This window comes from Salmo salar, chromosome 27 (genome assembly GCF_965601325.2).
Source record: "Salmo salar chromosome 27, fSalSal1, whole genome shotgun sequence".
Classification (NCBI taxonomy): domain Eukaryota; kingdom Metazoa; phylum Chordata; class Actinopteri; order Salmoniformes; family Salmonidae; genus Salmo; species Salmo salar.
In genome coordinates this window covers 18,505,938-18,515,652 of record NC_138317.1, presented here as the reverse complement: position 1 = coordinate 18,515,652, position 9,715 = coordinate 18,505,938, and the positions used below count along the sequence as shown (strand labels likewise).

The following is a 9,715-nucleotide window of genomic DNA, read 5'->3' as shown; positions in this document are numbered from 1 at the left end:
TGAGTCACTTGCATGTGTATCGTCATGAGTGTCACAGAATGAATCTTAGCAGCTAGCCGAATTAGCTCAGTTGGGAGAGCGTTAGACTGAAGATCTAAAGGTCCCTGGTTCGATCCCGGGTTTCGGCATATGATGTTGTCCCTTCTTCATGTTCTGCTTTGGCTTTAAGGAAAGTGCCCACAGCTGTGTTTGTGGGCCTGAATCGTTTGTGCTACGCTGCTCCTGTGAATGTAAGTAATGTGTTTCTTTTTCATGTGAAATTGTCACCTCAGTCTCACATGAAAGTTGCTTATGATTGTTACATGACAGTAGGTTGTCATAAGAGAAAAATGCATGAAGTGTGAACTGGAGCTTTCTTGGATCCTCAAAAAGACTGTGTTTTTGGAGAATGTGGGAATTGATCCCACTACCTCTCGCATGCTAAGCAAGCACTCTAGCATTTGAGCTAATTCCCCAGTTGGGTAGAAATGCCACTATGAGCAACCAAGAGCGTCCAGTCTTGTCCGGCTATGCTGTTGGTGGACTTGTTAGTGTACACGCCAGCACTTGCAGATGCTCGGTGCATCTCAACAATTGTGCTGCATTGCAAGCGGCTGGTTAGTGCAGTTGGTTGGAGCGTGGTGCTAATAACGCCAAGGTCGTGGGTTTGATCCCCATACTGGCCATCAATTATGTTTTGAGTGTGAAAATTGTGAGTCACTTGCATGTGTATCGTCATGAGTGTCACAGAATGAATCTTATCAGCTAGCAGAATTAGCTCAGTTGGGAGAGCGTTAGACTGAAGAGCTGAAGGTCCCTGGTTAGATCCCGGGTTTCGGCATATGATGTTGTTCCTTCTTTATGTTCTGCTTTGGCTTTAAGGAAAGTGCCCACAGCTGTGTTTGTGGGCCTGAATCGTTTGTGCTACGCTGCTCCTGTGAATGTAAGTAATGTGTTTCTCTTTCATGTGAAATTGTGACCTGAGTCTCACATGAAAGTTGCTTATCATTGTTACATGACAGTAGGTTGTCATAAGAGAAAGATGCATGAAGTGTGAACTGGAGCTTTCTTGGATCCTCAAAAAGACTGTGTTTTGGAGAATGTGGGCATGGATCCCACTACCTCTCGCATGCTAAGCAAGCACTCTACCATTTGAGCTAATTCCCCAGTTGGGTAGAAATGCCACTATGAGCAACCAAGAGGGTCCAGTCTTGTCCGGCTATGCTGTTGGTGGACTTGTTAGTGTACACGCCAGCACTTGCAGATGCTCGGTGCATCTCAACAATTGTGCTGCATTGCCAGCGGCCGGTTAGCTCAGTTGGTTGGAGCGTGGTGCTAATAACGCCAAGGTCGTGGGTTCGATCCCCATACTGGCCATCAATTATGTTTTGAGTGTGAAAATTGTGAGTCACTTGCATGTGTATCGTCATGAGTGTCACAGAATGAATCTTAGCAGCTAGCCGAATTAGCTCAGTTGGGAGAGCGTTAGACTGAAGATCTAAAGGTCCCTGGTTAGATCCCGGGTTTCGGCATATGATGTTGTTCCTTCTTTATGTTCTGCTTTGGCTTTAAGGAAAGTGCCCACAGCTGTGTTTGTGGGCCTGAATCGTTTGTGCTACGCTGCTCCTGTGAATGTAAGTAATGTGTTTCTTTTTCATGTGAAATTGTCACCTCAGTCTCACATGAAAGTTGCTTATGATTGTTACATGACAGTAGGTTGTCATAAGAGAAAGATGCATGAAGTGTGAACTGGAGCTTTCTTGGATCCTCAAAAAGACTGTGTTTTGGAGAATGTGGGCATGGATCCCACTACCTCTTGCATGCTAAGCAAGCACTCTACCATTTGAGCTAATTCCCCAGTTGGGTAGAAATGCCACTATGAGCAACCAAGAGGGTCCAGTCTTGTCCGGCTATGCTGTTGGTGGACTTGTTAGTGTACACGCCAGCACTTGCAGATGCTCGGTGCATCTCAACAATTGTGCTGCATTGCTAGCGGCTGGTTAGCGCAGTTGGTTAGAGTGTGGTGCTAATAACGCCAAGGTCGTGGGTTCGATCCCCATAATGGCCATCAATTATGTTTTGAGTGTGAAAATTGTGAGTCACTTGCATGTGTATCGTCATGAGTGTCACAGAATGAATCTTAGCAGCTAGCCGAATTAGCTCAGTTGGGAGAGCGTTAGACTGAAGATCTGAAGGTCCCTGGTTAGATCCCGGGTTTCGGCATATGATGTTGTTCCTTCTTTATGTTCTGCTTTGGCTTTAAGGAAAGTGCCCACAGCTGTGTTTGTGGGCCTGAATCGTTTGTGCTACGCTGCTCCTGTGAATGTAAGTAATGTGTTTCTTTTCATGTGAAATTGTCACCTCAGTCTCACATGAAAGTTGCTTATGATTGTTACATGACAGTAGCTTGTCATAAGAGAAAGATGCATGAAGTGTGAACTGGAGCTTTCTTGGATCCTCAAAAAGACTGTGTTTTTGGAGAATGTGGGCATTGATCCCACTACCTCTCGCATGCTAAGCAAGCACTCTACCATTTGAGCTAATTCCCCAGTTGGGTAGAAATGCCACTATGAGCAACCAAGAGGGTCCAGTCTTGTCCGGCTATGCTGTTGGTGGACTTGTTAGTGTACACGCCAGCACTTGCAGATGCTCGGTGCATCTCAACAATTGTGCTGCATTGCCAGCGGCCGGTTAGCTCAGTTGGTTGGAGCGTGGTGCTAATAACGCCAAGGTCGTGGGTTCGATCCCCATACTGGCCATCAATTATGTTTTGAGTGTGAAAATTGTGAGTCACTTGCATGTGTATCGTCATGAGTGTCACAGAATGAATCTTAGCAGCTAGCCGAAATAGCTCAGTTGGGAGAGCGTTAGACTGAAGATCTAAAGGTCCCTGGTTCGATCCCGGGTTTCGGCATATGATGTTGTCCCTTCTTCATGTTCTGCTTTGGCTTTAAGGAAAGTGCCCACAGCTGTGTTTGTGGGCCTGAATCGTTTGTGCTACGCTGCTCCTGTGAATGTAAGTAATTTGTTTCTCTTTCATGTCAAATTGTCACCTCAGTCTCACATGAAAGTTGCTTATCATTGTTACATGACAGTAGGTTGTCATAAGAGAAAGATGCATGAAGTGTGAACTGGAGCTTTCTTTGATCCTCAAAAAGACTGTGTTTTGGAGAATGTGGGCATGGATCCCACTACCTCTCGCATGCTAAGCAAGCACTCTACCATTTGAGCTAATTCCCCAGTTGGGTAGAAATGCCACTATGAGCAACCAAGAGGGTCCAGTCTTGTCCGGCTATGCTGTTGGTGGACTTGTTAGTGTACACGCCAGCACTTGCAGATGCTCGGTGCATCTCAACAATTGTGCTGCATTGCTAGCGGCTGGTTAGCGCAGTTGGTTAGAGCGTGGTGCTAATAACGCCAAGGTCGTGGGTTCGATCCCCATAATGGCCATCAATTATGTTTTGAGTGTGAAAATTGTGAGTCACTTGCATGTGTTTCGTCATGAGTCTCACAGAATGAATCTTAGCAGCTAGCCGAAATAGCTCAGTTGGGAGAGCGTTAGACTGAAGATCTAAAGGTCCCTGGTTCGATCCCGGGTTTCGGCATATGATGTTGTCCCTTTTTCATGTTCTGCTTTGGCTTTAAGGAAAGTGCCCACAGCTGTGTTTGTGGGCCTGAATCGTTTGTGCTACGCTGCTCCTGTGAATGTAAGTAATGTGTTTCTTTTTCATGTGAAATTGTGACCTCAGTCTCACATGAAAGTTGCTTGTGATTGTTACATGACAGTAGGTTGTCATAAGAGAAAGATGCATGAAGTGTGAACTGGAGCTTTCTTGGATCCTCAAAAAGACTGTGTTTTTTGGAGAATGTGGGCATCGATCCCACTACCTCTCGCATGCTAAGCAAGAACTCTACCATTTGAGCTAATTCCCCAGTTGGGTAGAAATGCCACTATGAGCAACCAAGAGGGTCCAGTCTTGTCCGGCTATGCTGTTGGTGGACTTGTTAGTGTACACGCCAGCACTTGCAGATGCTCGGTGCATCTCAACAATTGTGCTGCACTGCTAGCGGCTGGTTAGTGCAGTTGGTTGGAGCGTGGTGCTAATAACGCCAAGGTCGTGGGTTCGATCCCCATACTGGCCATCAATTATGTTTTGAGTGTGAAAATTGTGAGTCACTTGCATGTGTATCGTCATGAGTGTCACAGAATGAATCTTAGCAGCTAGCAGAATTAGCTCAGTTGGGAGAGCGTTAGACTGAAGAGCTGAAGGTCCCTGGTTAGATCCCGGGTTTCGGCATATGATGTTGTTCCTTCTTTATGTTCTGCTTTGGCTTTAAGGAAAGTGCCCACAGCTGTGTTTGTGGGCCTGAATCGTTTGTGCTACGCTGCTCCTGTGAATGTAAGTAATGTGTTTCTTTTTCATGTGAAATTGTCACCTCAGTCTCACATGAAAGTTGCTTATGATTGTTACATGACAGTAGGTTGTCATAAGAGAAAGATGCATGAAGTGTGAACTGGAGCTTTCTTGGATCCTCAAAAAGACTGTGTTTTTGGAGAATGTGGGCATTGATCCCACTACCTCTCGCATGCTAAGCAAGCACTCTACCATTTGAGCTAATTCCCCAGTTGGGTAGAAATGCCACTATGAGCAACCAAGAGGGTCCAGTCTTGTCCGGCTATGCTGTTGGTGGACTTGTTAGTGTACACGCCAGCACTTGCAGATGCTCGGTGCATCTCAACAATTGTGCTGCATTGCCAGCGGCCGGTTAGCTCAGTTGGTTGGAGCGTGGTGCTAATAACGCCAAGGTCGTGGGTTCGATCCCCATACTGGCCATCAATTATGTTTTGAGTGTGAAAATTGTGAGTCACTTGCATGTGTATCGTCATGAGTGTCACAGAATGAATCTTAGCAGCTAGCCGAAATAGCTCAGTTGGGAGAGCGTTAGACTGAAGATCTAAAGGTCCCTGGTTCGATCCCGGGTTTCGGCATATGATGTTGTCCCTTCTTCATGTTCTGCTTTGGCTTTAAGGAAAGTGCCCACAGCTGTGTTTGTGGGCCTGAATCGTTTGTGCTACGCTGCTCCTGTGAATGTAAGTAATTTGTTTCTCTTTCATGTCAAATTGTCACCTCAGTCTCACATGAAAGTTGCTTATCATTGTTACATGACAGTAGGTTGTCATAAGAGAAAGATGCATGAAGTGTGAACTGGAGCTTTCTTTGATCCTCAAAAAGACTGTGTTTTGGAGAATGTGGGCATGGATCCCACTACCTCTCGCATGCTAAGCAAGCACTCTACCATTTGAGCTAATTCCCCAGTTGGGTAGAAATGCCACTATGAGCAACCAAGAGGGTCCAGTCTTGTCCGGCTATGCTGTTGGTGGACTTGTTAGTGTACACGCCAGCACTTGCAGATGCTCGGTGCATCTCAACAATTGTGCTGCATTGCTAGCGGCTGGTTAGCGCAGTTGGTTAGAGCGTGGTGCTAATAACGCCAAGGTCGTGGGTTCGATCCCCATAATGGCCATCAATTATGTTTTGAGTGTGAAAATTGTGAGTCACTTGCATGTGTTTCGTCATGAGTCTCACAGAATGAATCTTAGCAGCTAGCCGAAATAGCTCAGTTGGGAGAGCGTTAGACTGAAGATCTAAAGGTCCCTGGTTCGATCCCGGGTTTCGGCATATGATGTTGTCCCTTTTTCATGTTCTGCTTTGGCTTTAAGGAAAGTGCCCACAGCTGTGTTTGTGGGCCTGAATCGTTTGTGCTACGCTGCTCCTGTGAATGTAACTAATGTGTTTCTTTTTCATGTGAAATTGTGACCTCAGTCTCACATGAAAGTTGCTTGTGATTGTTACATGACAGTAGGTTGTCATAAGAGAAAGATGCATGAAGTGTGAACTGGAGCTTTCTTGGATCCTCAAAAAGACTGTGTTTTTTGGAGAATGTGGGCATGGATCCCACTACCTCTCGCATGCTAAGCAAGCACTCTACCATTTGAGCTAATTCCCCAGTTGGGTAGAAATGCCACTATGAGCAACCAAGAGGGTCCAGTCTTGTCCGGCTATGCTGTTGGTGGACTTGTTAGTGTACACGCCAGCACTTGCAGATGCTCGGTGCATCTCAACAATTGTGCTGCATTGCCAGCGGCCGGTTAGCTCAGTTGGTTGGAGCGTGGTGCTAATAACGCCAAGGTCGTGGGTTCGATGCCCATACTGGCCATCAATTATGTTTTGAGTGTGAAAATTGTGAGTCACTTGCATGTGTATCGTCATGAGTGTCACAGAATGAATCTTAGCAGCTAGCCGAATTAGCTCAGTTGGGAGAGCGTTAGACTGAAGATCTAAAGGTCCCTGGTTAGATCCCGGGTTTCGGCATATGATGTTGTTCCTTCTTTATGTTCTGCTTTGGCTTTAAGGAAAGTGCCCACAGCTGTGTTTGTGGGCCTGAATCGTTTGTGCTACGCTGCTCCTGTGAATGTAAGTAATGTGTTTCTTTTTCATGTGAAATTGTCACCTCAGTCTCACATGAAAGTTGCTTATGATTGTTACATGACAGTAGGTTGTCATAAGAGAAAGATGCATGAAGTGTGAACTGGAGCTTTCTTGGATCCTCAAAAAGACTGTGTTTTGGAGAATGTGGGCATGGATCCCACTACCTCTCGCATGCTAAGCAAGCACTCTACCATTTGAGCTAATTCCCCAGTTGGGTAGAAATGCCACTATGAGCAACCAAGAGGGTCCAGTCTTGTCCGGCTATGCTGTTGGTGGACTTGTTAGTGTACACGCCAGCACTTGCAGATGCTCGGTCCATCTCAACAATTGTGCTGCATTGCTAGCGGCTGGTTAGCGCAGTTGGTTAGAGCGTGGTGCTAATAACGCCAAGGTCGTGGGTTCGATCCCCATAATGGCCATCAATTATGTTTTGAGTGTGAAAATTGTGAGTCACTTGCATGTGTTTCGTCATGAGTCTCACAGAATGAATCTTAGCAGCTAGCCGAAATAGCTCAGTTGGGAGAGCGTTAGACTGAAGATCTAAAGGTCCCTGGTTCGATCCCGGGTTTCGGCATATGATGTTGTCCCTTTTTCATGTTCTGCTTTGGCTTTAAGGAAAGTGCCCACAGCTGTGTTTGTGGGCCTGAATCGTTTGTGCTACGCTGCTCCTGTGAATGTAACTAATGTGTTTCTTTTTCATGTGAAATTGTGACCTCAGTCTCACATGAAAGTTGCTTGTGATTGTTACATGACAGTAGGTTGTCATAAGAGAAAGATGCATGAAGTGTGAACTGGAGCTTTCTTGGATCCTCAAAAAGACTGTGTTTTTTGGAGAATGTGGGCATCGATCCCACTACCTCTCGCATGCTAAGCAAGAACTCTACCATTTGAGCTAATTCCCCAGTTGGGTAGAAATGCCACTATGAGCAACCAAGAGGGTCCAGTCTTGTCCGGCTATGCTGTTGGTGGACTTGTTAGTGTACACGCCAGCACTTGCAGATGCTCGGTGCATCTCAACAATTGTGCTGCACTGCTAGCGGCTGGTTAGTGCAGTTGGTTGGAGCGTGGTGCTAATAACGCCAAGGTCGTGGGTTCGATCCCCATACTGGCCATCAATTATGTTTTGAGTGTGAAAATTGTGAGTCACTTGCATGTGTATCGTCATGAGTGTCACAGAATGAATCTTAGCAGCTAGCAGAATTAGCTCAGTTGGGAGAGCGTTAGACTGAAGAGCTGAAGGTCCCTGGTTAGATCCCGGGTTTCGGCATATGATGTTGTTCCTTCTTTATGTTCTGCTTTGGCTTTAAGGAAAGTGCCCACAGCTGTGTTTGTGGGCCTGAATCGTTTGTGCTACGCTGCTCCTGTGAATGTAAGTAATGTGTTTCTTTTTCATGTGAAATTGTCACCTCAGTCTCACATGAAAGTTGCTTATGATTGTTACATGACAGTAGGTTGTCATAAGAGAAAGATGCATGAAGTGTGAACTGGAGCTTTCTTGGATCCTCAAAAAGACTGTGTTTTTGGAGAATGTGGGCATTGATCCCACTACCTCTCGCATGCTAAGCAAGCACTCTACCATTTGAGCTAATTCCCCAGTTGGGTAGAAATGCCACTATGAGCAACCAAGAGGGTCCAGTCTTGTCCGGCTATGCTGTTGGTGGACTTGTTAGTGTACACGCCAGCACTTGCAGATGCTCGGTGCATCTCAACAATTGTGCTGCATTGCCAGCGGCCGGTTAGCTCAGTTGGTTGGAGCGTGGTGCTAATAACGCCAAGGTCGTGGGTTCGATCCCCATACTGGCCATCAATTATGTTTTGAGTGTGAAAATTGTGAGTCACTTGCATGTGTATCGTCATGAGTGTCACAGAATGAATCTTAGCAGCTAGCCGAAATAGCTCAGTTGGGAGAGCGTTAGACTGAAGATCTAAAGGTCCCTGGTTCGATCCCGGGTTTCGGCATATGATGTTGTCCCTTCTTCATGTTCTGCTTTGGCTTTAAGGAAAGTGCCCACAGCTGTGTTTGTGGGCCTGAATCGTTTGTGCTACGCTGCTCCTGTGAATGTAAGTAATTTGTTTCTCTTTCATGTCAAATTGTCACCTCAGTCTCACATGAAAGTTGCTTATCATTGTTACATGACAGTAGGTTGTCATAAGAGAAAGATGCATGAAGTGTGAACTGGAGCTTTCTTTGATCCTCAAAAAGACTGTGTTTTGGAGAATGTGGGCATGGATCCCACTACCTCTCGCATGCTAAGCAAGCACTCTACCATTTGAGCTAATTCCCCAGTTGGGTAGAAATGCCACTATGAGCAACCAAGAGGGTCCAGTCTTGTCCGGCTATGCTGTTGGTGGACTTGTTAGTGTACACGCCAGCACTTGCAGATGCTCGGTGCATCTCAACAATTGTGCTGCATTGCTAGCGGCTGGTTAGCGCAGTTGGTTAGAGCGTGGTGCTAATAACGCCAAGGTCGTGGGTTCGATCCCCATAATGGCCATCAATTATGTTTTGAGTGTGAAAATTGTGAGTCACTTGCATGTGTTTCGTCATGAGTCTCACAGAATGAATCTTAGCAGCTAGCCGAAATAGCTCAGTTGGGAGAGCGTTAGACTGAAGATCTAAAGGTCCCTGGTTCGATCCCGGGTTTCGGCATATGATGTTGTCCCTTTTTCATGTTCTGCTTTGGCTTTAAGGAAAGTGCCCACAGCTGTGTTTGTGGGCCTGAATCGTTTGTGCTACGCTGCTCCTGTGAATGTAACTAATGTGTTTCTTTTTCATGTGAAATTGTGACCTCAGTCTCACATGAAAGTTGCTTGTGATTGTTACATGACAGTAGGTTGTCATAAGAGAAAGATGCATGAAGTGTGAACTGGAGCTTTCTTGGATCCTCAAAAAGACTGTGTTTTTTGGAGAATGTGGGCATCGATCCCACTACCTCTCGCATGCTAAGCAAGAACTCTACCATTTGAGCTAATTCCCCAGTTGGGTAGAAATGCCACTATGAGCAACCAAGAGGGTCCAGTCTTGTCCGGCTATGCTGTTGGTGGACTTGTTAGTGTACACGCCAGCACTTGCAGATGCTCGGTGCATCTCAACAATTGTGCTGCACTGCTAGCGGCTGGTTAGTGCAGTTGGTTGGAGCGTGGTGCTAATAACGCCAAGGTCGTGGGTTCGATCCCCATACTGGCCATCAATTATGTTTTGAGTGTGAAAATTGTGAGTCACTTGCATGTGTATCGTCATGAGT

At 46.0% G+C, this 9,715-nt stretch overlaps 25 non-coding genes across 25 annotated transcripts; all 25 read left to right on the top strand.

Annotated features, from left to right (window-relative positions):
• Positions 1-55: 55 nt before the first annotated feature.
• trnaf-gaa (transfer RNA phenylalanine (anticodon GAA)) lies at positions 56-128 on the top strand. The gene has a single exon. It is a non-coding gene; the product is annotated as a tRNA-Phe (tRNA).
• Positions 129-591: 463 nt separating this feature from the next.
• On the top strand, positions 592-665 carry trnai-aau (transfer RNA isoleucine (anticodon AAU)). Its single transcript has one exon. It is a non-coding gene; the product is annotated as a tRNA-Ile (tRNA).
• A 617-nt stretch (positions 666-1,282) lies between these two features.
• On the top strand, positions 1,283-1,356 carry trnai-aau (transfer RNA isoleucine (anticodon AAU)). Its single transcript has one exon. It is a non-coding gene; the product is annotated as a tRNA-Ile (tRNA).
• Positions 1,357-1,438: 82 nt separating this feature from the next.
• On the top strand, positions 1,439-1,511 carry trnaf-gaa (transfer RNA phenylalanine (anticodon GAA)). The gene has a single exon. It is a non-coding gene; the product is annotated as a tRNA-Phe (tRNA).
• Positions 1,512-1,973: 462 nt separating this feature from the next.
• trnai-aau (transfer RNA isoleucine (anticodon AAU)) lies at positions 1,974-2,047 on the top strand. Its single transcript has one exon. It is a non-coding gene; the product is annotated as a tRNA-Ile (tRNA).
• Positions 2,048-2,129: 82 nt separating this feature from the next.
• Positions 2,130-2,202, top strand: trnaf-gaa (transfer RNA phenylalanine (anticodon GAA)). Its single transcript has one exon. It is a non-coding gene; the product is annotated as a tRNA-Phe (tRNA).
• Positions 2,203-2,664: 462 nt separating this feature from the next.
• trnai-aau (transfer RNA isoleucine (anticodon AAU)) lies at positions 2,665-2,738 on the top strand. Its single transcript has one exon. It is a non-coding gene; the product is annotated as a tRNA-Ile (tRNA).
• Positions 2,739-2,820: 82 nt separating this feature from the next.
• On the top strand, positions 2,821-2,893 carry trnaf-gaa (transfer RNA phenylalanine (anticodon GAA)). The gene has a single exon. It is a non-coding gene; the product is annotated as a tRNA-Phe (tRNA).
• A 462-nt stretch (positions 2,894-3,355) lies between these two features.
• On the top strand, positions 3,356-3,429 carry trnai-aau (transfer RNA isoleucine (anticodon AAU)). Its single transcript has one exon. It is a non-coding gene; the product is annotated as a tRNA-Ile (tRNA).
• An 82-nt stretch (positions 3,430-3,511) lies between these two features.
• On the top strand, positions 3,512-3,584 carry trnaf-gaa (transfer RNA phenylalanine (anticodon GAA)). Its single transcript has one exon. It is a non-coding gene; the product is annotated as a tRNA-Phe (tRNA).
• A 464-nt stretch (positions 3,585-4,048) lies between these two features.
• On the top strand, positions 4,049-4,122 carry trnai-aau (transfer RNA isoleucine (anticodon AAU)). The gene has a single exon. It is a non-coding gene; the product is annotated as a tRNA-Ile (tRNA).
• Positions 4,123-4,740: 618 nt separating this feature from the next.
• On the top strand, positions 4,741-4,814 carry trnai-aau (transfer RNA isoleucine (anticodon AAU)). Its single transcript has one exon. It is a non-coding gene; the product is annotated as a tRNA-Ile (tRNA).
• An 82-nt stretch (positions 4,815-4,896) lies between these two features.
• On the top strand, positions 4,897-4,969 carry trnaf-gaa (transfer RNA phenylalanine (anticodon GAA)). Its single transcript has one exon. It is a non-coding gene; the product is annotated as a tRNA-Phe (tRNA).
• Positions 4,970-5,431: 462 nt separating this feature from the next.
• Positions 5,432-5,505, top strand: trnai-aau (transfer RNA isoleucine (anticodon AAU)). Its single transcript has one exon. It is a non-coding gene; the product is annotated as a tRNA-Ile (tRNA).
• An 82-nt stretch (positions 5,506-5,587) lies between these two features.
• On the top strand, positions 5,588-5,660 carry trnaf-gaa (transfer RNA phenylalanine (anticodon GAA)). Its single transcript has one exon. It is a non-coding gene; the product is annotated as a tRNA-Phe (tRNA).
• A 464-nt stretch (positions 5,661-6,124) lies between these two features.
• On the top strand, positions 6,125-6,198 carry trnai-aau (transfer RNA isoleucine (anticodon AAU)). The gene has a single exon. It is a non-coding gene; the product is annotated as a tRNA-Ile (tRNA).
• Positions 6,199-6,280: 82 nt separating this feature from the next.
• Positions 6,281-6,353, top strand: trnaf-gaa (transfer RNA phenylalanine (anticodon GAA)). Its single transcript has one exon. It is a non-coding gene; the product is annotated as a tRNA-Phe (tRNA).
• A 462-nt stretch (positions 6,354-6,815) lies between these two features.
• Positions 6,816-6,889, top strand: trnai-aau (transfer RNA isoleucine (anticodon AAU)). Its single transcript has one exon. It is a non-coding gene; the product is annotated as a tRNA-Ile (tRNA).
• Positions 6,890-6,971: 82 nt separating this feature from the next.
• Positions 6,972-7,044, top strand: trnaf-gaa (transfer RNA phenylalanine (anticodon GAA)). The gene has a single exon. It is a non-coding gene; the product is annotated as a tRNA-Phe (tRNA).
• A 464-nt stretch (positions 7,045-7,508) lies between these two features.
• trnai-aau (transfer RNA isoleucine (anticodon AAU)) lies at positions 7,509-7,582 on the top strand. The gene has a single exon. It is a non-coding gene; the product is annotated as a tRNA-Ile (tRNA).
• A 618-nt stretch (positions 7,583-8,200) lies between these two features.
• trnai-aau (transfer RNA isoleucine (anticodon AAU)) lies at positions 8,201-8,274 on the top strand. The gene has a single exon. It is a non-coding gene; the product is annotated as a tRNA-Ile (tRNA).
• Positions 8,275-8,356: 82 nt separating this feature from the next.
• On the top strand, positions 8,357-8,429 carry trnaf-gaa (transfer RNA phenylalanine (anticodon GAA)). The gene has a single exon. It is a non-coding gene; the product is annotated as a tRNA-Phe (tRNA).
• Positions 8,430-8,891: 462 nt separating this feature from the next.
• On the top strand, positions 8,892-8,965 carry trnai-aau (transfer RNA isoleucine (anticodon AAU)). Its single transcript has one exon. It is a non-coding gene; the product is annotated as a tRNA-Ile (tRNA).
• Positions 8,966-9,047: 82 nt separating this feature from the next.
• On the top strand, positions 9,048-9,120 carry trnaf-gaa (transfer RNA phenylalanine (anticodon GAA)). Its single transcript has one exon. It is a non-coding gene; the product is annotated as a tRNA-Phe (tRNA).
• Positions 9,121-9,584: 464 nt separating this feature from the next.
• Positions 9,585-9,658, top strand: trnai-aau (transfer RNA isoleucine (anticodon AAU)). Its single transcript has one exon. It is a non-coding gene; the product is annotated as a tRNA-Ile (tRNA).
• Positions 9,659-9,715: the final 57 nt, after the last annotated feature.